The 26,389-nt window shown below is 43.4% G+C and overlaps 1 pseudogene; it reads right to left on the bottom strand.

Moving 5' to 3' along the window:
• Nucleotides 1–4,810: 4,810 nt before the first annotated feature.
• Nucleotides 4,811–7,901, bottom strand: LOC147000991 (uncharacterized; annotated as a pseudogene).
• Between the last annotated feature and the right edge of the window lie 18,488 nt (nucleotides 7,902–26,389).

The raw sequence follows: 26,389 nt of genomic DNA, 5'->3' as shown, positions 1-26,389 counted from the left end.
ATATCTGGGTCCTTTCAGCAAAATCTTGCTAGTGTATGCAATGGTGTCAGCGTTTGGAAGCTGATTATGGGATGGATCCCTGCATATGGCAATCACTAGATGGTCCATCCTTTCGTCACAGTTCCAAATTTTGTCTCTGTAACTCCTTCCATGGGTGTTTTGTTCCCATTTCTAAGAAGGGGCAAAGTGTCCACACTTTGGTCTTCGTTCATCTTGAATTTCATGCGTTTAGCAAATTGTATCTTATATGTTGGGTATCCTAAGTTTCTGGGCTAATATCCACTTATCAGTGAGTACATATTGTTCAAGTTCCTTTGTGATTGGGTTACCTCACTCAGGATGATGCCCTCCAGGTCCATCCATTTGCCTAGGAATTTCATAAATTCATTTTTTAATAGCTGAGTAGTACTACATTGTGTAAATGTACCACATTTTCTGTATCCATTCCTCTGTTGAGGAGCATCTGGGTTCTTTCCAGCTTCTGGCTATTATAAATAAGGCTGCTATGAACATAGTGGAGCATGTGTCCTTCTTACCGGTTGGGACATCTTCTGGATATATGCCCAGGAGAGGTATTGCGGGATCCTCCAGTAGTACTATGTCCAATTTTCTGAGGAACCACCAGACTGATTTCCAGAGTGGTTGTACAAGCTTGCAATCCCACCAACAATGGAGGAGTGTTCCTCTTTGTCCACATCCTCGCCAGCATCTGCTGTCACCTGAATTTTTTATCTTAGCCATTCTGACTAATAATATTTGGGGATTTGATGTTAGGAGGGTGGGGTATCTAACAAATACTGATATATGACAGTTCACGAGAGATGGTGGTCTCTCAGGATATCTTATAACTTGAGTATGGGTGAGCTAAGGGCTGCGTGTGTCTTCCTGAGACATTTACATAGTCACATATTCTGACCTTGGGAACCCAGGGACCTCAGTGCCAATGATCTTTTAATGGTTAGGATCACCCAGGCCATCAAGACACTGTCAATAAGACAGAAACCATATCTTTATGGTGCTGGAATAGGCTGCCTAGGGAGATCTGGTGAACCACACTGAGAAGGTAGGCTGTATACAGGTGGAACAGTCATAGCACTTCCTCACACAGATGATGTGTTCTGTTCACTAACCAATGAGAACAGCATTGCACACAGCAACATCAAATTGTATGAATTTGTCCTGGCTATTAAGTGTCCTGTGGAGAGAAGTTCAAGTACTGTGGTGGGAGAGTGTGGTATGGTGAGGCCAGGTTACCAGCATATTTTGTGTGGCAGGGAAGAGCTTGACAGCTAGAACTAACCATAGCTCTCTGTTGGCAGGTGGAGTTGCACATGGTATGCAATAGGGCCTAATAACCCAGAGACTTATGTATGTATTGAGCATGCACCTCCCTCCCTGTTAACACCCTCTAGATATTTGCTAGCTCAAGACATGCAGGACACTCAATAGATCTCTAGATATCAGTCCTGCCTTGACAGCATCTCTTCTACTGTGGCATGTACAATGCCTGGTACCAGAACCTGCTAGACAACCCCTGATGTCAGTGTCACCTGAGATACAGAGATAGGTATCCTGTCCTGCTGGACATTCCTCCTCCTGTAATGACCCACATATCATGGTAGAGTAAGGTCCTGCTGGACACCTCCTGCCCTGACATATTAAAAGAAGTAAAAGTTTACCAGATTAAGTGTCAATAGCATTTCTTCCCCTGGGGACACTAAATATCTATCCTTCTTCCTCAGCTCCCAGTGACACACGCAGACAGGATTTACTCTGGGAACCAATGAGTGTATAGGGTTCACTTACAGAGCTTAGGGTGGTGGTTACCCAGAGAGGTGTGGGTGTTTCTCCCTGCAATGCTGCACCAGAAAAGTTAGTACCCAGTGAGTTTGATGTCTTCTACATACATCTATGTAAGTTGGAGGTCCCCTGCCCTAGTCTTCCCTGGGATATACACTTCAGACCCTTGCAAGGCCATGTGCAACTAGGGAGGAGTTGCCTACAACATTAATGGGTGGCAGTAAGGACTTCCTTCCTGGTTAGCACATTCACCTCTTGTATTTGTACACCAATCTGTTAGAGGGAAATAAAGTGAAGGTACACACACACACACCACACAATACACATACACAAATACACCTATCACACAAATATACACTACACATAGATGACAGAGCACATAGAGGTTCTTCTCTATTTCTATGTACAAGGGTTTCACTGCAATGCTTTTGACCCAGTTTCGTCCCAAAGCCCATATCACACCAGGGAATGGAGTTTCAGTGTGAAGTGGGCTGGAAATGGATAGCAATGTCCATCCCAATAGCAGATCTTATAGGAAAATTGCAGAGAGGAAAGCTCTGAAAAGTGAGCAAAGTAGCCGGTTAGCTGTTCAATATGCAGCAGTCAGTTGTTTTTCTATATATCAGAGAGAACCCTTAAGTTAATGTTATTTGACCAGGTGTAATAATACATCTATTTTTACTTTCCAAAGCATTTTTGTTTTGTTGGTAAGATTTTCATACAATATTTTATTCATATTCTTTCACTTCCTACTCCTTTTCCCAGAATTCTCCCTCAGGACACATTTACTTATATATTTTGCGTTAAGGAGCACAAAACAAATCCATATAAATTATAGTGGTCTAGTGGTCATAATTTTAAAACATGACTTGCATTTACATAAATATATAATGCAAGTTGGAATCCCTAGAAAGTTTTACAATATTATGAAAAGATATATTTAATAGTTCTAAACTTAAAATATTAGCATCATGTTTTTCTCTAAAAAGAATCAATTTTGGTGCTGGAGAGATGGCTCAGTGGTTAATAGCACTGACTTCTCTTCCAAAGGTCCTGAGTTAAAATCCCTGTGTGGGGGCTCACAACCCTCCATGATAAGACCTGATACCCTCCTCTGGAGCGTCTGAAGACAGCTACATAATACTTAAATATAAAAAAGAAATCTTTGAAAAAAATCAGTTTTGTAGTGATACTGGTTCTGGTAAGTGATACACACTCTAATGTAATGAAAATGAGAATTCAATATTGCTAAGGGACTCCGGTGGAGCCAGCTTGTGAGACAGTAATGTTAAAAAGCTGCTCATGAGAAATGAATTCCTAAGACTCTTCTGCTGGAAGTCTGACGAAAGTCAGCTCTCCAGTTTGGGTCAGTTTGACAGGCATAAAGCCTGGAAGCTGTTCTTGAGGATCAGAGTTCCATGGTAATTCCCCTCCCAGAGATTTGGCGTTTTCTCCTGAACCCATAATAATCAAATTTCCACTGCATTAGTCTAATGTATAGATTCACGTGCACTCTATTAAGCATTACCTTATAGTAAATGCCTTTCAAGATTGTATTCTAACATAGCTAAAGCCTTTTCCCAGTGTTCTTAGATTCCAGATAGCAGCAAGGAGTTTAACTTATTCAGTAACTAATTTAGCTCTACCATAAAACAATTAAGTACTAGCCATAAATTCAGTTCTCTACAGAAAAAGTCTGATATTCTCACTGAGATAAAAATTCTTATTATGGACTACATTCCATGCCAAGGGCAAATTAATATACTATACTGAATAATGGGAATTCTCCAGCCATAGATAAGAATTAACAAGGCCTAAAAATTCCAAGGTTCATGACACTACTTTATTCCTGAAGCCAGACAAGAGTTTATACCCCCCTAGCCCAATTAACGCTAAAGTGTAAATCCAAAGCAGGCAGTTAATCTCTAAAGCAAACATAGTCCTTTTGAAGTCACTCCTCTTGCATCTGGAGGGATACTTATCTCTAACCTAAACATTTGTCTGGTTCCTGCAAATTCTTTTTGTAGTCACTCCTCTTATACCTGGGAAACTTCAATGTACCGTATCTGTTATGTTTTACAATTTATGATATTCGCTGTAATATAATTAGTCTAAGCTCGACCAGAAAATTACATTCAGATTCAACACCTCTCTTGTGTGTGTTTCTGTCTATCACCCCGTCCTAAAACTTTGCCCACCTACTCTAGAGAACCATTTTACCCAAACACGAGACCCAGAGGGTCTACAACACAATATACTATTAAATGATTTAAAATAATCATGATAAAATTTAAGGTTTCTTTTTTTCTCCTAGAATTTGACAGCTATGCAAAAATAAAGGGGAAAATGAAATTATTTTGAGGAATGAACTAGTTAAAGTCATTTCTCACAATATTAGGACATATGGGACAGGAGAGGTGGCTAGTAGTTCAAAGCACAGGCTGCCTTGGACAGGACCAAGGTTCAATTACCTGCACTACATGGTGCTACACAGCCACCTGTAACTCAAATTCCAGGGGAAAGTTGTTTGAATAGGATAATTTCCTGCCAAGATAAACAACCAATGAAGGGCTCACAGCCAAAATATATGCTCCTCTAAATTGCAGAGAAAGACTGCTAGTAAAGTGGGGGAGTGCTCAAGGCTCAGCATATATAATAAATCACAACTATAAACAGTCACCAAACATACTAAAAGTTTCTAACCCCACTGGCTAATACTAGTTACTGAAGTGAGTGGACTTGGGAAAACAGGTGTCAAAGGAACAGAGACTAAGCCCAGCCATGTGCCAGAGGAAGCCCTTGTTCACCTGAGCTGGAGCCCAAGGAGTACACAACCTGTTAATACCAACATGCATGGAGGAACCTTCCCCTGCTCCGTCACTGTAGGACAGAAACAGCTCTGCTCAAAAGCAGGAATGTGAACCAGGGATCACTTCCTTTCTGGATGGAGCCATGAGCACAGAATGATAAGCTTGAGAAAGGAAAAGATTCTTTATAGGAAAAGCTCAAGTTTATTACCAGGAGGCACGGGGGAAACGATGACTGGGCAGATGGGGCATCTTTTAGAACGTCCTGGTGTGTGGAGGCATGGGTGGCCTGAGCCACCTGCTCCTTGACCTATTCTGGTCTACTGGGTTTCAGAGGTTCTCTGGCCAGCAACACCTGAGTGCCACTGGATTCCAGTTCTCCTTGATATTGACTGGATGGTTCTCTTTGGAACTTATAGGGCAGCCAACACGCATTCCTTTCATTGTACTCTGATGTGGGTCAAAGGCTTTATGGATAAAACCAGCCTCCTCTTTCTCTCCAATTTCTGTGTATCTGAAGGAACGGTGGTGCCCCTCAGGACTTCTAGGTGGACACTGCCCCAATCCAAACTTGATCCTAATTTTGCCAGGTGTACAGGATCTCTGGACAGCAAGGTCTGGCTTGAGCTTGTCTCTAGTTACCCTGTACCTACATGGATTATCATTCCTCTTGGTTTAGGTAACAGCTTAATGCCCATTTCTTTTTTTCACTTTCTTTGGATGTTGTTCACAGGCTCTCTGGGCATCAACTCCTGAGTGCAGTTTGTCTCCACTTCCCCTGTATGTAAATGGACTTTTCTGCTCCTCTGGGCTGGCATGGCCACAGCTCATCCTGCTTGCTGCTCTGCTATGGTATGTGTCATACAGACCCTCAGAGGTGTGGTTTGAGGTACCCAGTTTGGATCTCAGTGATTCCACTTTGCTGAACTCTTTTATCTTTGATTGGTCCCCTTCAGTGTTCTCTAAGATCTGGAATAGAATATTTACAAGGCATGTAATTTCACCTAGCATATGGTAGATGGATTCTTTTATTGTTACAACCTTCTGTGTCTGCTCAGTAGCTGGTAGGGAGCTAGAATTCTTTAGAATATCCTGCTGTCCCTTGCATTTTGTGCTAAGGTTTCCACAATGAAAAGAATTACTTAGGTTGTTCTTCCAAGAGGACTTATAAGTAGCCTCTCCCTTTTCTGGTGTAAGTCTTGGCTGTATCCTGGAGCTCGGTGGAGCTCGGGATGGAATGTATTACTCTCACATGCCTTTCTCCCTGACTTATGCTTATAGATCTTAGGGTGTTCTCCCTCTCTTCATGAAGGTGAAACCCGTTGAGATCCAACACTTTGTTCTTGTCCTTTGGAACACTGATGTTGTTAGTTTCGACCCTTTCCTGTCTCTTCAGGAACATATCACATAAGCCCTGGGAAGTCTTGGTGTTTTGGCAACTAGCCTGGAAGCTGAGCAGAGAGTCCTGTCAGGGCAGGATGACCTTGGCAGGGTGGACTCTACTGGGGCCAACTGGATGGTGATTCACAGGTCAAGCTCTTGACTGCACTTTTTTTCAAAATATTCTGACTTGAGTCCTGCGAGTGTTGTGTGGTGGGTATTTGTAGATGGGCTGGGAATCTGTTGGCCCCTAAAGACCCAAAGACCCTGAGACAGATATTGATGTCCTGGCACTTGTGACTCACACTGGATCCCAGACTTACTCTCCATGCACAAGGTGGCTCTTCTTTCACCTCCACTGTAGTTTGTTTGGCATCTGAATGTCTGACCCTTTCTACAGGGCCTTCCATTGTCATACACTGGGGGTGATTTCCTGAGTCCTTCTCCTGGAAGCTCTCCTGTGTTGCATGTTTGGCCATTTTGGGATTGGTACTTGGCTTCAGAGTGCCTTTTCCGATGCCTCAGATAGTCCTGACATGTTGGGGATTTGCTGCCAGGAAGTACGAGGCAGATCTCTGAACACTCCGGTATCTCGGCAATGGATCTGGATGGGACTTTGTGGACCCATGGCTGGAAGCAGGTGGAGGGGTTCTTTGGGTCTCCTGAGCCTCTGCAGCTGAGTGTATAAACTCACCTCTCTCTACCCTCACAGCAGATCCAGTTTTCATCCTTGTCCTCCTGGATCCTGTGATGCAAATTTTCCAGGACCCTGGCAACCTTGGAATCACAGATGGGTGAGGAGGGATCCACAACCTGGGGGAGGTTTACGGCTGGAATTCCAGGTGGAGTCATATCCCTTGCCACAAGCATCTGCAGATTGGGTCTCCCGTGTTTCACTGGAAGCTCTGTGATGTGTGATGCTGGATTCCTTTATGTCTTTGCCTCAAGCAGGCAATAGTGCTCACCTGGTTTCATGTAGGGCCACTATTCTGTCCTCAGTGCAGGTTTCCTGGGTCTCAGCTCCTTCCCAGGGCTGCTGCTTGCAGTGCCAGGCACCTTTTGTGCCCCAACACCAAGGTCCTTCTTGATGGTGTTATGCACATCAAACTTTGCTATGTCCTTCTTTAAGGGAAGCCCTGTAGGAACAGACCCCTTCCATTTGCTGGATTTGTAGGGTTTGGCTTTGAAGATGGAGGGCTGGGCAGTCTGGGAGGGTTGAGGCCTGTTCTTGCAATAATGAACATTGTTTTCTATGAAATGTCCCTGAACCTGGGTTGGTTTCGTGAAGTGGAGGAATCTGAATATGGTTCCTTGTTGTTCTTCCATATTTGTTGCATATTGGTTATTCTCTGGCTCCTTGTGGTGCTGAATGCTCCGGCCATGCTCAGGTTGGATGGTGGCTGGCCCGATACCTTTAGAATATATGATGCCCAGGGAAAGTTCTCAGTGGGCTTGCTAATAGCTTTGATGTTTTTGCTCATCATAAGCTTTGGTGTCTTTTGAATACCATTCATGTTTCCCAGGCAGGCTTTCAGCTGATAAGCATGCCTGTATCCCTTTCTCACTGGTAGCACATGACACTACATAGGCCCTACTTTTCAAACAAGGAGGTGTTTGTTTTGGGGTAGATCTTGGGAGGATTTTGTTTTCTTGGACTTGTTTCTCACCTACCAACTTTTGTGTCACAAGTTGATGAGGTACTGACTGATCCTGGGAATGCTGTGGAAGTCCTTTAGCCTACGATGGAGCTTCGTCAGTGTCACTGTCATCACTAAACCTCACAGATTTACATCTTCCCAAGGAAGGGCTTCTGAGCTCATGGGCAGTAGCCACAGCTGATTCAGAGTTAATAGAGAATGTACCCCAGAAAAATCGACACACATTGTTTTGTGAAAGATCCTCCAGGACCTTGAGATAAGAGGACAGCTGTGAGAGAAGAAGAGGATCCATTTTCTGTCTGAGGTTCGAAAAGGGTTGTGGTGTGAAGTCCAGGTAACGTTGCTTGTTGGGACTGCCAAAGACAGGAGGCAAAAGCATCAGCCCCAGTCAGAGGATTAAGAGGCCCATCTTTCAGTGTAAATATGGCACCTCCATCGCCTATATATCCTATGCCCCTTAGTCTCACATCCAACAAAGATGCCTTTGAATCCCACCCTGTATAGCATATTCAGAATGAAGATGCCCAGACCCTGAGCCCACATCTGGTATGAAAATTCCATAGGACAAAGATTCTTACATTTCCATAGGTTGTGATAGAGTCTTGGTCTCTTCCTCCTCTTTTCCTCCATCCGTACAACCTGGAGATAATTAAGCAGGATCAGGATGAGGAATGAGAACACAAAGCAGTGAGGCATCCTCTTGTGACTCCCCATCTAGGACTCTAGTGCTCAAGCACCATGACACAAGGACAGAGAACTGAACCTGAGCAAGGGGAATGGAGGGGCCTCATCTCTCCATGTACACTTTTCTTGCCCCTACCTCAACCTTTATAATTCCACTTACAACATTGTAATAGCCACAGGATCTGAAAGAGGAATGCATTTTGAGAGGTTGAAGCTACCTGCTGTCAGATGAACCTGGGTCCCCCCATCCAGGGTCACAGCATCACCCTAGTGCCTTGAACAACACTCCCATGTGTAGCACCCATCCCAGGCCAACCACAGCTCCTTTCTATCCCAAAACCTGGGGGTTCCATGATTTTCCTTCCCAAAAGCTGCCACATCTTTCTTGCATACCTTGTCCTCTTCACTAAAGGCTAGGCCAGAGGGAATTTCTCTCCTCAGGAAAGCAGAAGCCTACCTTTTCCAGTAGCAGTTTTCTTACTCGTATTCTTCTGCCACCTCTTCACATCCTGCCAGTTAGAAACAACACACATGAGCTGGAGACCTTTCTTCCTTCTTCTGGTAGACAAGCTTCCTGCTCTCTTTGGTCCTCAAATACATGAAATCTGCATTTTCTAGGAAGTGTCCTCTCATCCATCCTTGACTCACTCATACTGTGCATAAACACATTTCCTTGTCACCTTGTTGGAAAAACAGAAGAAGGCACTGTCTATGCCACAGTTACCACAGATGTCCACAGTTAGTGTTCATCCCACAAGCACCTACCCAAGGCTGAGCTCTGTGTCTGTGTCTGAGATGTCAGGTGATACCTGCTTTCTCAGAGCTGTGGAAACTGAAGCCCTGACCTGAGGCCCTTGGTCTCATCACCTGCTTCACATCAGCTCAGAACAATCAAAGAAGCGCCTGAACAGAGGACTGATGATCTCCTCTGAGCTTCTCCTGTGCCCCCCCCCCAACTCTGAAATGCAGTCTGTTCATGGAGCCTCACTCATCCTTAGTGGCCTCTCTGTCACCAAGTACAGGTGGTCTGTGAGCTTCCTGAAGACACCTCAGGACCACTCTCCCTCTGCCCTGCCTGTCAATCCCATCAGACTCTTTCTAGAGATTTCCTCTTAATGTCTGTAGCTAAACATAAGCTACTTTCTTTGTCTTTCTTCCAATCTTCTCCACCCTTTTCCTTCCACCCATTCTATCCCCTAACAGTTGATAGTAAGGGGGAGAAAACCATAGAGGGGAAATGGATAGTCATTATTAGAATACTTTCTGCTGATTGTGGGGCGGGGTTGAGTTCCTTGGGGATATTTCATCTTCACTGTCAATATATCCTATTTCTATTTCATCTGTCTTCTGTCCACATAACTGCTGATCAAAGTATAAACACAAGCAAGCAATAAAAACCAACATCAAAGACAACCCACCATGTCTCCCAGGAACTAACATTTATGTAGTCTCTGAAACATCCCCAGAATCACTAAAGCTACCAGAACAGAGAAACTATCATCTGCTAGCAAAATCGTGCCCTGTCTTGACCATCAGGCAAGTCATACTCAGCTGCTGTGGATATTTTGAAGCAGCCCCATATCTCATATCTGAGACTAAAATAAAAGATTATATTCTGTTACTGTTTTTTTAAGTGTCCCTAAACCAGCTTTCCTAGAAAATGTGAAAACAACAGCCATGAACAACAGACTGCTGCTCCAGTGTGTGTGAACTAAGGTTCTCCTCACCTGTGGTTTGTCCCATTCATTCTCAGATGCTGGTGACACTGGGTACTCCTTCAGGAAGGGGATAAGTAGGAAAAAGAGCCCAACTCCACACATAAAGCCAATGGTCATGTCCATTGCTATGTCCATGGAGCTGGGGCTCATCCATGAATCAATAATGCTATTCATCAGAGAGAGAAAATTCTCCCATCTTCTGAATCACAATGCGGCTCTCAGGCTACTGAGTCCTTGAGTGCAGTGTGAGATGTTTCAGGAGGGCTCAGGGCACATCACACAGGTGTGACCTCCTCATCACAAAGGGCTGCTGGCAGTAGAGAGGCTGCAACAGCCCCTCCCCAGCCTCCAGGAGATGGTCACCTCCTGTGTCCTTTTCCTGCTTCCTTTTTCCCAAATGTTGCTGCTGAGTCAGGCATAAATAGACCTCTGGCCATGTTTTGTTCCTTATCCCTGAGTATCAGTGCTCCTCTGTGTAGGCATTTGTTTTGTCCAGCCTACTTTAACAAGGGTTAAATTCCCTCTAGCCCACAAGCCACCAGATGAAGTGGGAAAGAAAGGTTGTAAGGATATGGGGGAAGCAGACCTGTATAGAAATAGTTCTACTGGGCAATTACAAACTTTGTTGGTCTCAGTCCAGTTCCCTAGCAAATACCAAACAGGAATCAGTTCCTGCAGACCAGTCCACTGGGCAGACACCACACACAAGAGTCAGCGAGGGCAGTTGAATACAGACGAATCTGTGAAACTGCCAATGAGGTCTGAGTTCAAGGAAGCAGAAAAATCCTCAGGAATCTCACTAGAAGTTCTTTGGTGAGTTTCTCTGTAAGAGGACTCCATGGGTGAAGCTCAGCAATTGCAATGTAAACCAATACAAGCTTTACACCTGCAATGAGTAGCAAAATGGAGCTAGGCAAACCAAACCTCAAGCTTCCACTGTCTGTGTGATCATATTAATGATCCATCTAAACGTTATTCATCATTTCATTCATATGTTTCCTATAGGAAACATTCTTTCACCTGTGTCTGCTTCAGCCAAACATTCTTTCAGGTGTATTTCAGGTGTCAACCAGAAAGTTACATTGTATGTTTGCCTCCTAGAAGATACCTAATTGAGTCGATCAGGTTTTTAGTTTTTGACAAAGTAAGCTTCTCGATGGAACTTGAGTTGTTTCTGTGGTATTGTCACTGTCAGGTTGTCTTCTGTCTGCCAAACCCAGTCTGTTCATTCTGTGATCACAGATTGTCTCAAGTCATACACAAAACTTCCTTTTGTCACTTATTTATTTAGATTTGTTTTTATTTAATATAAACAAAACTAATATACTTTCTTGTCTTCAGGTACAGAACTGTAAGAAAAATGAAATTCATTTTCTAACCATAAGAATTCATGTGGCTAATTAAGAACTAAACCGCCAATGATAGTTTGAATAGTTTGAATGCTTAGTAGTGTTTGGATACTTTCCTTGGAAGGATGTAGACTGCATCCTTTGAGTCCATGCTCAGAAATAGTACACCTGGGCCTATGGTAGTTCTATTTCCAGGAAACTCTGTACCAATTTCCACCATGCTGTTTAAACACCAGTTTACATACCCAATAGCAGCTTCTGACACGTCCCTTCCCTCATCTTTGCTAGAATTTCTCATTTGTTTTGATCTGAGCCATTGTCATTAAGTAAAATGGTATCTCAGTATTGCTATAATCTTAACTACCTGAAGGCAAAGAATATTGAAGTATTTGCTGTTGAGAATTCTCCATTATACTCTGCACCTTATTATTTTGTTGGGTTATTTTGGGTGTTTCTATCTAATTTCTTGTATTCTTTATATATTCTGAACCTTAATTAACCTGAAAAGCTGAGAATGTTGAAGGATCGGTATTATAATTATCATCCTCTGTGATGACCTTTTAAAAACTATCCTTCAGTCAATTTATTGATTGGTTGAATTTTGATATTTAGTAATCACCATTGTTTATACATTCTAGACGTTAAGACCCCACAGAGAATTTCACTAGAGGGATGTACTCTGATCCTCTAGGCCTGAGAAGCAAGCATCTTTTTCTGCACAGGGCCTTTTAATTTCATGTAAATTCATTTTCAATTCATGGGCTCTTTTCTGTGCTATTCAAGTTCCTTTTTTCCCATTAAAATTTTATTCCCTTCACATACTGATTGTAGTCCCTTCTTCCAGTCCCACCCTCACAAATCGCTCCACCCATTACTCCCTTTCCTTCTCATCAGAGAGACCCCCCCCCCCTTGGGTACCAACCAACCTCAACAATCAACTGGAAGCAGTGCATCCTGTGCCACTGAAGCTCACCCAGGCAGTCCAGCTGAGGGAAGGGAATCCTAAAGCTGGCAACAGAATCAGAGACAACTCCTGCTCAAACTTTCAGGGACCCACATGAATTCTAAGCTGCACACCCTCTACAAATGTGTAGGGGGGCCAATTGCCAACCTTTGCAAGCTCTTTGGTTGGTGATTAAGTGTCTGTTAGCCCCCATGTGCCCCAGTTATTTGACAATGCAGATCGTCTGGTGGTGGCTTTGACCCTTCTGGTTCCCTCAACCCTTACCCCAACCCTTCCACAAGACTCCCCAAGCCCTGTTCAATGTTGGGCTTTGTGTGTCTGCATCAAGTTCCATCAGCTACTCCTCAAACCCTCTCCCACCCAGGTCTTTCCTTCCATACCTCTGACATCTTTTGGATTGCTTCTTCTGAATGTGATTCAATCATCCTCTCTTGGGCACTCCATGTTCTGTAGTGTCTCTCTGTTGATTGTAGACACAATAAAGAAAACCCAAAGTGAGGCAACACTGGAAATAGAAACCCTAGGAAAGAAATCTGGAACCATAGATGCGAGCAACAGCAACAGAATACAAGCGATGGAAGAGAGAATCTCAGGTGCATAAGATTCCATAGAGAATATCGGCACAACAATCAAAGAAAATACAAAACGCCAAAAGATTCTAACTCAAAACATCCAGGAAATCCAAGACACAATGAGAAGACCAAACCTACGGATAATAGGAGAAGATGAGAATGAAGATTTTCAACTCAAAGGACCGGCAAATATCTTCAACAATATTATAGAAGAAAACTTCCCAAACCTAAAGAAAGAGATGCCCATGAACATACAAGAAGCGTACAGAACTCCAAATAGACTGGACCAGAAAAGAAATTCCTCCTGAAACATAATAATCAGAACAACAAATGCCCTAAATAAAGATAGAATATTAAAAGCAGTAGGGAAAAGGTCAAGTAACATATAAAGGCAAGCCTATCAGAATTACACCAGATTTTTCACCAGAGACTATGAAAGCCAGAAGAGCCTGAACAGATGTTATACAGACACTAAGAGAACACAAATGCCAGCCCAGGGTACTATACCCAGCCAAAACTCTCAATTACCATAGATGGAGAAACCAAAGTATTCCACGACAAAACCAAACTCACACATTATCTTTCCACGAATCCAGCCCTTCAAAGGATAATAACAGAAAAAAAAAAACCAATACAAGGACAGAAACCACGTCTTAGAAAAAGAAAGAAGGTAATCCTTCAACAAACCTAAAAGAAGACAACCACAAGAACAGAAAGCCAATTTTAGCAACAAAAATAATAGGAATCAACAATTACTTTTCCTTAATATCTCTTAATATCAATGGACTCAACTCCCCAATAAAAAGACATAGACTAACAGACTGGCTACACAAACAGGGCCCAACATTTTGCTGCTTACAGGAAACTCATCTCAGAGTAAAAGATAGACACTACCTCAGAATGAGAGGCTGGAAAACAAATTTCCAATCAAATGGTATGAAGAAACAAGCTGGAGTAGCCATTCTAATATCTAATAAAATCGATTTCCAACCCAAAGTCATCAAAAAAGACAAGGAGGGGCACTTCATACTCATCAAAGGTAAAATCCTCCAAGAGGAACTCTCAATTTTGAATATCTATGTTCCAAATACAAGGGCAGCCACATTCATTAAAGAAACTTTAGTAAAGCTCAAAGCACACATTGCACCTCACACAATAATAGTAGGAGACTTCAACGCACCACTTTCACCAATGGACAGATCATGGTAACAGAAACTAAACAGGTACACAGTGAAACTAACAGCAGTTATGAAACAAATGGATCTAACAGATATCTACAGAACATTTTATCCAAAAACAAAAGGATATACCTTCTTCTCAGTACCTAATGGTACCGTCTCCAAAACTGAACACATAATTGGTCACAAATCAAGCCTCAACAGATACAAAAATATTGAAATTGTCCCATGCATCCTATCAGATCACCATGGACTAAGGCTGATCTTCAACAACAAAATAAATAATAGAACGTGGAAACTGAACAACACTCTCCTCAATGATACCTTGGTCAAGGAAGGAATAAAGAAAGAAATTAAGGACTTTTTGGAGTTTAATGAAAATGAAGCCACAACATACCCAAACTTATGGGACACAATGAAAGCATTTCTAAGAGGAAAACTCATAGCTCTGAGTGCCTCCAAAAAGAAACTAGAGAGAGCACACATTAGCAGCTGGACAACACACCTAAAAGCTCTAGAACAAAAGGAAGCAAATTCACCCAAGAGGAGTAGACGGCAGGAAATAATCAAACTCAGGGGTGAAATCAACCAAGTGGAAACAAGAAGAACCATTCAAAGAATCAACCAAAGGAGGAGCTGGTTCTTTGAGAAAATCAACAAGATAGATAAACTCTTAGCCAGACTCACTAGAGGGCACAGGGAAAGCATACTAATTAACAATATAAAATGAAAATGGAGACATAACAACAGATCCTGAAGAAATCCAAAACACTATCAGATCCTTCTACAAAGGCTATACTCAACAAAACTGGAGAACCTGGATGAAATGGACAAGTTTCTAGACAGATACCAGGTACCAATGTTAAATCAAGATCAGGTTAACGATCTAAACAGTCCTATATCCCCTAAAGAAATAGAAGCAGTCATTAATAGTCTCCCAACCAAAAAAAGCCCAGGACCAGATGGGTTTAGTGCAGAGTTCTATCAGACCTTCCAAGAAGATCTAATCCCGGTTCTTCACAAAGTATTCCACAAAATAGAGACAGAAGGTACTCTACCCAACTCATTCTATGAAGCCACAATTACTCTGATACCTAAACCACAAAAAGACCCAACAAAGATAGAGAACTTCAGACCAATTTCCCTTATGAATATCGATGCAAAAATACTTAATAAAGTTCTCGCTAACCGAATCCAAGAACACATCAAAACAATCATCCATCCTGACCAAGTAGGTTTCGTCCCAGGGATGCAGGGATGGTTCAATATACGGAAATCCATCAATGTAATCCAGTATATAAACAAACTCAAAGACAAAAACCACATGATCATCTCGTTAGATGCGGAGAAAGCATTTGACAAAATCCAGCACCCATTCATGATAAAAGTCTTGGAAAGATCAGGAATTCAAGGCCCATACCTAAACATGATAAAAGCAATCTACAGCAAACCAGTAGCCAACATCAAATAAATGGTGAGAAGCTGGAAGCAAAATCAGGGAGTAGACAAGGCTGTCCACTCTCTCCCTACCTATTCAACACTGTACTTGGAAGTCCTAGCCAGAGTAATTAGACAACAAAAGGAGATCAAGAGGATACAAATTGGAAAGGAAGAAGTCAAAATATCACTTTTTCAGATGATATGATAGTATATATAAGTGATCCTAAAAATTCCACCAGAGAACTCCTAAACCTGATAAACAGCTTCGGTGAAGTAGCTGGATATAAAATTAACTCAAACAAGTCAGTGGCCTTTCTCTACACAAAGACTAAACAGGCTGAGAAAGAAATTAGGGAAACAACACCCTTCTCAATAGTCACAAAGAAAATAAAATACCTTGGCTTGACTCTTACTAAGGAAGTGAAAGATCTGTATGATAAGAACTTCAAGACTATGAAGAAAGAAATTAAAGAAGATCTCAGAAGATAGAAAGATCTTCCATGCTCATGGATTGACAGGATCAATATGGTAAAAATGGCTATCTTGTCAAAAGCAATCTACAGAGTCAATGCAATCCCCATCAAAATCCCAACTCAATTCTTCAACGAATTAGAAAGGGCAATTGGCAGATTCATCTGGAATAACAAAAAACCTAGGATAGTAAAAACTCTTCTCAAGGACAAAAGAACCTCTGATGGAATCACCATGCCTGACCTAAAGCTTTACTACAGAGCAATTGTGATAAAAACTGCATGGTACTGGTATAACAACAGACAAGTAGACCAATGGAACAGAATTGAAGACCCAGAGATGAACCCACACACCTATGGTCACTTGATCTTTGACAAGGGAGCTAAAACCATCCAGTGGAAAACAGACAGCATTTTCAACAAATGATGCTAGCACAACTGGCGGTTATCGTGTAGAAGAATGCAAATTGATCAAATCTAAGTGGATTAAGGAACTCCACATAAAACCAGAGACACTGAAACTTATAGAGGAGAAAGTAGGGAAAAGCCTCGAAGATATGGGTATAGGGAAAAAATTCCTGAATAGAACAGCAATGGCTTGTGCTGTAAGATCGAGAATCGATAAATGGAACCTCATAAAGTTGCAAAGCTTCTGCAAGGCAAAAGACACCTTCAATAAGACAAAAAGACCACCAACAGATTGGGAAAGGATCTTTACCTATCCTAAATCAGATAGGGGACTAATATCCTTCATATATAAAGAACTCAAGAAGGTGGACTCCAGAAAATCAAATAACCCCATTAAAAAATGGGGCTCAGAGCTGAACAAAGAATTCTCACCTGAGGAATACCAAATGGCAGAGAAGCACCTGAAAAAATGTTCAACATCCTTAATCATCAGGGAAATGCAACTCAAAACAACCCTGAGATTCCACCTCACACCAGTCAGAATGGCTAAGATCAAAAATTCAGGTGACAGCAGATGCTGACGAGGATGTGGAGAAAGAAAAACACTCCTCCATTGTTGGTGGGATTGCAAGCTTGTACAACAACTCTGGAAATCAGTCTGGCGGTTCCTCAGAAAATTGGACATAGTACTACCGGAGGATCCTGCAATACCTCTTCTGGGCATATATCCAGAAGATGATCAAACTGGTAAGAAGGACACATGCTCCACTATGTTCATAGGAGCCTTATTTGTAATAGCCAGAAGCTGGAAAGAACCCAGATGCCCCTCAACAGAGGAATGGATACACAAAATGTGGTACATTTACACAATGGAGTACTACTCAGCTATTAAAAAGAATGAATTTATGAAATTCCTAGGCAAATGGATGGACCTGGAGGGCATCATCCTGAGTGAGGTAACCCAATCTATGGTAAAGAAAGCCTTAATTAAAAATAATTAAAATATTTCAGATTTACACATTGAAGACTTATAAAAAAATCAGGGGTTAGATGCTAAATAATAATTGACCATATAGGGCTGAAGGGTTAGCTCAGGGGTTAAGAGCACTGACCTTAAAGATTTCTTAACCTGCTCTTGGAAATATGCCACTAGTCTGGGTCAACTGCCCCCACTGAATATATCCTTTTGGAATTGTTATAGTTTGATGATTAATATTAATACTGATGTTACTTGTTCTGTTTGTGATTGTTTCACTGGATACAGTTTCTAAGAGATGAAATGTTTGGTTTTTAATGTATAAAATCCCCTGCTAAAGAGCTGCAAAATATGCTCAGATTCAAACTGCCTCTGTGTTTGTTTCTGTTTCTCACCACCTAATCCTTACCCACGTGGCCTTGAGAACCCACATCCCAGGGACCCCCATACACAGCTGGGGTGATCCATGACAGTATGCACTCACTGATAAGTGGATATTAGCCCAGAATTCAGAATACCCAAGATACAATCCACAGATCACATGAAGCTCAAGAACAAGGAGGACCAAAGCTCAAGAACAAGGAGGAGCTTCTTAGAAAGGGATCAAAATACCAGTGGGAGGAGATACTGAGACAAAGCATAGAAAAGAACCTGAAGGAAAGGTCATGCAGAGACTGTCCCACCTGGGGATCCATCCCATATACAGTCACCAAACCCAGACACTATCGTGGATTCCAACAAGTGCTTGCTGACAGAAGCCTGATATAGCTGTCTCCTAAGAGGCTCTGCCAGTCCCTGACGAAGAAGTGAATGCTCGCAGCCATCCACTGGACTAAGTACAGGGTCCCCAGTGGAGGAGCTAGAGAAAGGACCAAAAGAGCTGAAGGGGTTTGCAGGCCCATAGGAGAAACAACAATATGAACCAACCAGTACCCCAGGACTCCCAGGGACTAAAACACCAACCAAAGGGTACCCATGGCTCCAGCTACATATGTAGTAGAGGATGGCCTTGTGGGACATCAATGAGAGGAGAGGCCCTTGATCCTGTGACAGCTTGATGCCCCAGTGTACAGGAATGCCAGGACAGAGAAACAAGAGTGGGTGAGTTAGTGAGCCAGGGGTTAGGATAGAGGGGTTTTTGGAGGGGAAATAAAAAAAGGGGATAAAATTTGAAATGTAAATAATGACAATATCTAATAAAAAAATAAAAAAGGAACAAAACAAGTGGACCTAGCAGAATGAACTCACACCTCTCCTGTCACTGTACCCTATTCCTGTGCCTCCCTCAGAGTGGGCACATGAAGGACAGAGGTGTCCTTCTCTTGAAAGCACATTTTACCATGAATTAAGTCTGTTATATAATGTCATATATATTGTTGGGCCCCATTTTGGGCCTGGTTTGGGCCTTGAGGACTAACCTCGAGCCTGGCTGGAGTTTAGAGGCCTGTCTCAGTCACTTCCGTATAGGGATGACTCAGCAAGACCTCTTTGGTGTTGCCATTGCCCTACCATTGCTGATATAGAGCTATGCCATTGGCCCTGTCAGTCACTCCATACCCTCCATCACGCTTCCCCTGCCTACTACTCATCTTACCCCACCAAAAATCCCCCTATGTTCTGAACTTATATAAGTGAGAGGCTGATGTTCCTGCTTCAACAAGACTCCAGGCTGTGTGTGTTTGTTTTGGGTCATCAACACTCACCATCCTCCTCAGCCAATTAGAGTCCCTGCAGGGCCCCTCTCCTCTTGCCTGGACCTGCCAGCAAGGAGCCAGATATATATATATATATATATATATATATATATATATATATATAGATAGATAGATAGATAGAGACAGAGACAGAGATAGAGAGATAGAGACAGAGACAGATATAAATAGATAGATAACAAAACTATGCACAAGGGTCTAAATATACCCATAGGTGAAAAGTTCATTGGAGGAAAGGGGAACCAGAAAGCACCTGAGGGGTACTGAGGCTGTTCATCAGCATTTTTTGCATCCTGTTTGGACACAAGCTGATGAACCTGGGGTCTAACACTGCACTGCCATTCAATCTTGGCCATCAGTTGAATGAAACTCCTAATTTATGTCCTGTTCTGAGGACCCTGAGCAGGCCCAACTATTTCTGTTTTGGTTCTAATCAGGGGCATTGTTTGTAGCTCCTTGCTGGAACTAGCCTTCTATCTAACACAAGAACAGTGTGTCTTAGCTAAGGAAAGCCTGAATACACAGGCTGGTTTATGTCCTCTAAACACAATCTGTCCACCACAATTATGGAGGATGCATCTGGGGAAAAGGAGGTGGTAGACCTGGGATTATCCCTGCACCATCACATTTCAGCAGAGTAGATGGCTCATCACAGAGAACAGAGCCTTGTGCCAGGAGATGTGCTCAACCATTGGACATGAGGCCCTCTCAGGTTTCAGGGCCAAGCTGATATCCCTGCCAGAGAAGCTTATAGTGGTAATTCTCAACCTGAGGGTCATAACCACTTTGGAGGTTGTAGATCAGATATCCTGCATATCAGATATTTACATGATGATTCATAACAGTACAATATTTACAGGTTGGAGGTAGCAATGAAGTAATTTTATGGTTGAAGTTTCAGCACATCATGAGGAACTATATTAAAATGGTGAAGAGTCAAGAAATTTGGAAATCACTGGCTTATAGAAAGGAGATGAGGCAGGAAGGCCAAAAGGACAAGCAACTATGTAATGCTATAGTGTTTTGATCAGTGACTGCTGCTTACACTGAGTGAATTGTACATAGATTCCCAACATTACTTGAACATGAAGTCTATAAGAAATCGCTTCAAACTTCAAACAGGTCCATGTGTGCCCTGTGCCCAGGGGCTGACAACAGTCTCAGTGTCCATTGTGGTGTTCTTAGCCATGGTCAGTGGTATTCTTAGCCACCCTGTAAGGAAGTTACCATCTGGAATCTGCTAAAAGGTAATGTCTTCTCTTTTGTCTGTCATTTATGTTTTTAGGGTATGTGCTCCATGAACATAAATTGAATATGCCCAGGAGTGTGGTGCATGCTTAGGAGTTTAGTGAACTCCTATACTGAGCATGCTCAGGGCACTAGTGTCTTCCTGTACGGAGCATGTGCAGGGATAGACCCACACTTCTACCTACATGCACAGGCTCATGGGGTGAAGTGCCCATGCTTTACTTGCTGGAGCAGGATGTGGCTTCCCATGTAGGATGCCAATGCTCTCCTCATACCCTTCAGGTAATAAACCTTTCTCATCTCTTTTCTCTCATCTCTGCTTAGTTTCTTTTTCACTCACTGCCAGGAGGACCCTTGGTGTTTTTCTTGCATTTGGACAATCAGAGTAGCCCACACAGCGGGCATCTGCCATGCTGCTCTCTACCTTTCTTCTGCATCAATGACATGACCTGCTGGGCCTACACAGTTGTGCCTACTTCAAGACAGTGAAAGCCCTTCAGGGATAGAGAGTTAGTGGTGGACTTACTCCTCATATGCACACTAGCAGTGTCCGGGGTAGGGAACAGGAATATGGATGGCCCTTCCTCAAGTTGTCCCGTCCAGGGGACAGGTGCCAAGGTACGTTCACCTCTCAAGGCTCAGCTGAACCACTTTCGCATCCTGTTCAGGAATTTTGTTCCAGCATCTGCTGGAAAAGAGAAGACATGACCGTTCAGCCTAATAAATGTGCAAATGGAGCCAAAGGGGCCTATTTCCCTTGGGTGGCTCACCTGGTGCTGGAGGTCCAGGTTCTAGGACATGTTGCAAACCCAAGTCAGGGGTTGGGATGAGGGAACCGTTCTTGACCAGTATGACCAGGACATCACGGCTGGAGCTCCTGCAAGCTGATGGAGCATAGATCAAGTAGCTAAATTCCAGCAACTGGAGGAAGGGCACAGGCACTTCTATCCAGAGTTGCATTGTTGGCTGGTGGGTGGTCAGGCATATGTCCCCTTGAAGCTTGAGCCTGGCTCCTTCCTGAACCTCTCAGTACTACTCAGGATACTCCCTGCTCCCATGGTTCAACATCCACAGAGATGGGCCTTTTCTCCTTCATCTCTTGAGAGACACAGGAAACAGACTGTTGAAAAGGTTAAAATACATCACTGATGCAGTCCTGAGTAGCCCTAAGCAGTATCAACAGCATCCTCTATCCCTCTTGTAAACACATTCTGGGCCAGAAAAAACCATTCCCCATGTGGGCCTGGCCAAAGAGAGGTGGCAAAGGCCTCCTCTACAATCTGAGCATGCTGAGTAATTATGAAGGACTGATCAGTTTGTGACAAGTCCAGCAACTGTGGGTCCCACCACCTGGTCACAGAACTGTTCACCTTTATAGGAAGGTCAGGAGTACACCCAACTCTGCATTCCTTCCTTGCAACTTTAACTCTCTAGGAGATTGTCTAAAACATTTCAGCAGGCTCTACCATCTTCCATGTGTTCAATGTGTCTGACAGCAAGTTTGCTTCACCTTACTGAACAGAAATCACAGCATCAGTATTGAAGGCACAAGAACGTACGTCAACATACTGCACCTTGCCACTGCCCAAAAGTCATGTCTGAAATACACCCTCTTCCAACATGGTTCAGTAGATATGAGGACCAGCAGGGCAAACCTGCCAACAAACACACACACATACACACACACACACACACACACACACACACACACACACACACACACACACATGCTGCTAGCTTATGATATCATGCTGCTGCTGCCCCCCTATACTGCTAGAAACAGACCTATGAAAGAAGGAGGGAAGGCTTGTCAGAAGATGCATAACAACTCCTGAAACACAACAGTAATGTATCAGAGGGTGGAAGTGTGCATCAGGATGCCCAGTGTGCTCTGAGAGCTGGCAGAGGATGTGAGTTAGCTACAGGGATCAAGGGAATCCAATAGGCTCTGATATACTAGCGTACATGGGACAAGCTGGGAAGCTGGGGAAAGGCTGGATACCTAGGAGTTTCTATGGGAAAAGAGCAGGGCAGTGTCCAACATGGCTTGAAAATGTGCAATGTGTGCAGATGGAAATGACTGGGAAAGGGGGAGCATGCCTCCCTAGGTCCTGTCCCTTCACACTTTGTGTATTGGGTAGGTCCAGTAGGACCTGACACTATACACAGCACAGTGGTGGCAGGAGGAGGGGGTCCTGATTCTTCAGACTGCCTTGAGTTTGGTAGTTGAATTCCTAACAAGACCAAATCTTAGCAGTGAACACAGTAGGTTAGGAACAGCAGGGTCTGATTGATTCCTAGCAATGTATGTGAGGTAGGGGGGTCTCACAGGGTATAAGAACTAGTATTGTATGTGGGGTGAGGCACATTGGATTTGCCAGCATAGACCAAAACATAGCAGCATCTTTATGAGTGATGGGGACAGGGAGGGAATGTGTCCAGCAGGGTCGGATAAAAACCTATTACACAATAGTGAGGCTTTGGTTCCATCAGCATCTGTTTTATGACAGTATATATAGGTACTTGTCTAAGTACTTGCCAGCAGCACCTGCACTCTACCAGTTTATGTGGGGTAGGGCCCAGTAGGTCCTGAGTTATGGAAGGTTGTATGCACCTAGGCATATGCAACTGGAGTTGATAGCTTCTAGTGTATATGGTATATCTGTGAGGGAGGTGTCAGCAAGGCCTGCTACCTATAAGTTTATAATTTTTATAATATCCACTCTCCCATGCTGCTGTCCCAAATACAATGATAATTTTAAAGTAAGGTGGGACACACTCATTTAGAACCCATGTAATGTTTAAGATGTCAGGACTCAAAGGACAACACACCAGAGTGCCTACACCACTTACTATACCAGATGACAGAAGCTACTGGACAAACCAACTCCCTGCTGCTATCTGAAAAACACAAGCAAGCTATCAGGCCCTACAGCTTGTCTCCTGATGAAGCACCACATATACTGCCATATTGAGATCTTTCTGGACACTCTCCACCATTCACATGACATACACTGAGGTTTGAAGCCCTCTAGGACATCCCCTCCACTATCACGGACAACTGCTAGGCTCTAGGTCCTGCTGCACTCACCTTTCCCCTTTCCCACAGCCCTAAATACACTGCTTTTATCACTCCATGCTGGGTGCCCACACACACAGTGCTATTTTCAGGCAAGGATGTCCATTCAGTCAAGGATGGACACCTAAATCCACTTTCCCACATAGCATTGAGGTGTCTAGGTCTTCCTAAATACCTCTTCCCTGAGGATATCACTCAGCACACAGTGCTAGCTATCTGACATTATTAGAAATCCCATTGACACTGCCACACAGCTTGGCCTAGTGGACAGCATGCTGGCATTGTACGCATATAGACTCTTGAGGGCATGTCCATCAAGACTGATGTCCTAACTTTATCCAGCAGGGCCTATGACATAGTAGATTATAGTCTGTGAAAGGGGTACAGGAGTCTCCATCAAGACCTGATTACTAATGTTGTAGTGGGTGCTGATTGGAGCTGATGTCTAAGAGGGTCCTGACACCGACAATGACATGTGAGCTTCATTAATGTGAGGCTGTCAAGCAGAGCCCATGACATAACAGTGAGTTGATGGTACAGTGGCAGGGAGTATCTTTCAAGGCCTGATGACTATCAGTCAATATGAGGTTTTGTCAGGGATCAGGACTGGATACACAGAACTAATGTGATGCATATGTTGGTGACCTGTTCAGCATGCTTCAATACCCAGCAGTCAGTGTGGTGTTTGGTGGGAAGTCGTGCATGGCCCAATACTTAGGAATGTATTCAAGGCACTGGGGAGGTTGTACAGTAATTCCTGGTGCCTACAAGTACAAGTGCTATTTAACAGTGCATTACACCTGGGGTATATGTCAGGACAGGAGGTGTCCTCCAAGATGTGAATCTAGCAGTATATGTTGGTTAATGGCAGGGGGTGGAATGACAAGCAAGCCCTGATACCTGTCCCTGTATCTCTGGTGGCAATGTGGTTAGGGGAATGCCTAACAGATTCTGGCACCTGGCATTGTATATGAGACAGCAAAATAGCTGCTGTCTAGCCAGGACTGATGTCTAGAAATCTATATGGTGATTGTACTTCAGGTACTTGAAGTAACAATGTAGTATATAGGGTGTTAATGTAAGGCTGTAGGAGATCAAGTCCTGTTGCTCACTCCACCCCATACTACCTGACAAAATAGTGCTATGATTAGATCCAGTAGAGAGTCCCTCTCTGCCACACATAATATGTTGGGAATCTGGTGTCACCACACCACACACTATACCACTATCACCCTTGAACTATTGCCCAGAAGGACCTTTGATGGCCAGGCAAATACATACAATTTCATGTCCCTGTGTGAAGGTGTTCTCATGGCATAGTGAAATGAACACATTACCTGCGTGTGGATGTGCTGAACCTGCTCCTCCTGAAAACTGTCAACCTTCTGTGGCTCAAAACATCTCCCTCTGCTGTACATTCTATCACCATAAAGATGCGTTTTCTGATGTGGAGCAGCTTCATGATGTTTGGATGGTCCAGAAGCTTAATTTGTCAATTTCATTCCTGTTGTCTGTGTCATTTTTCCCACCCCTTTCAGAAGATCCTGACCACAACTCTTTGTGGAGGTGGCAGAGCCATGTAAAGCTGCCTTTACTGAGGCTCCTGAGGTGACCCAACAGGGTCACACTTTCAGAGGGCCTGACCTCCAGGTCCAGCTGGATCACTGCCTGCTCTCTTCACTTCCCTGCAAGCCGCTTGACAATTTCCACCCTAATATCAGCTGTCAAACAATGAGATGAAAACCATGGTATTACAAACAAGAGAAGCAGGTTTGGAAGAAGCCTTACTGTTCTCAATTCCCACATAGAAAAGTAAGAGAGAGGTAAGATGGTCCCATAGTGTACTTCTGGATCATAGAAAACTAACAACACAACACTGGAATTTACTGGGACCAGAGGGATTCAGGCACCCAGGAACTCCACCTACCAGTGGCACAGGTTCCTTCCAGTCTGGGACCGTGCCCTGAGCACCTTGAGCATAAACTCCACCGCCAGTCTCACAACACCCAGAGGAAGCTCCACTCCCAGGCTCTCTAACAACCCCAGGATTGCAGGTTCACAGTTTCACTGGACTGCAGGATCGAAGACTCACTGGATAGCAGGATTGCAGGATTGCAGGATTGCAGGATCGCAAGATAACAGGATCCCAGGATCCCAGAGGCAGTTTGATTCCTAGGAGCTTTGCCCCACCCAGGATCTAACTATCACAGGCTCGCAGAATCACAGGATAGCAGGATCGCATGATCAGAGGATCACAGGATCCCAGAGGCAGCTTGACTCCCAGAAGCTCTGACACATCCAGGATCTCACAATCACAGCATCCCAGAATCACAGGATTTCACAATCACAGGATCCCAGAGATAGCTGAACTCTGAGTAGTTCTGACACAACCAGGATCATAGGAAGGACAGGCTCCAGTGAGACATAGCCAGAGTAGGTAGCACTAGAGATAACCAGATGGAGGGAGGCAATCATAAGAACATAAGCAATAGAAACCAAGGTTACTTGGTAGCATCAGAACCCAATTCTCCCCCAAGAGCAAGCCCTGGATACATCATCACATCAGAAAAGCAAGATTTGAATCTAAAATCACTTTTCACGATAATGATGGAAAACTTTAAGAAGGACATAAATAACTCCCTTGAAGTATAGCAGAACACAGGTAAACAGCTAAAAACCCTTAAAGAGGAAACACAAAAAATCCCTTAAAGTACAGGAAAGCACAATCAAACAGGTGAAGGAAATTAACAAAATCATGCAAGATCTAAAAATGGAAACAGAAACAATAAAGAAATCACAAAGAGAGACAACCCTAGAGTTAGAAAACCTAGGAGACATATCAGGAGTCAGAGATGCAAGCATCACCAACAGGATACAAGAAGAGAGAATCTCAGGTGCAGAAGATACCATAGAAATCATTGACACAACAGTCAAAGAAAATGAAAA

Source organism: Mus caroli, unplaced genomic scaffold (assembly GCF_978045245.1).
Source record: "Mus caroli unplaced genomic scaffold, Mus_caroli_1 scaffold_15, whole genome shotgun sequence".
In the NCBI taxonomy this organism is placed as follows: Eukaryota; Metazoa; Chordata; class Mammalia; order Rodentia; family Muridae; genus Mus; species Mus caroli.
The sequence above is the reverse complement of the archived record's forward strand: the minus strand, read 5'-3'. Positions and strand labels throughout refer to the sequence as shown.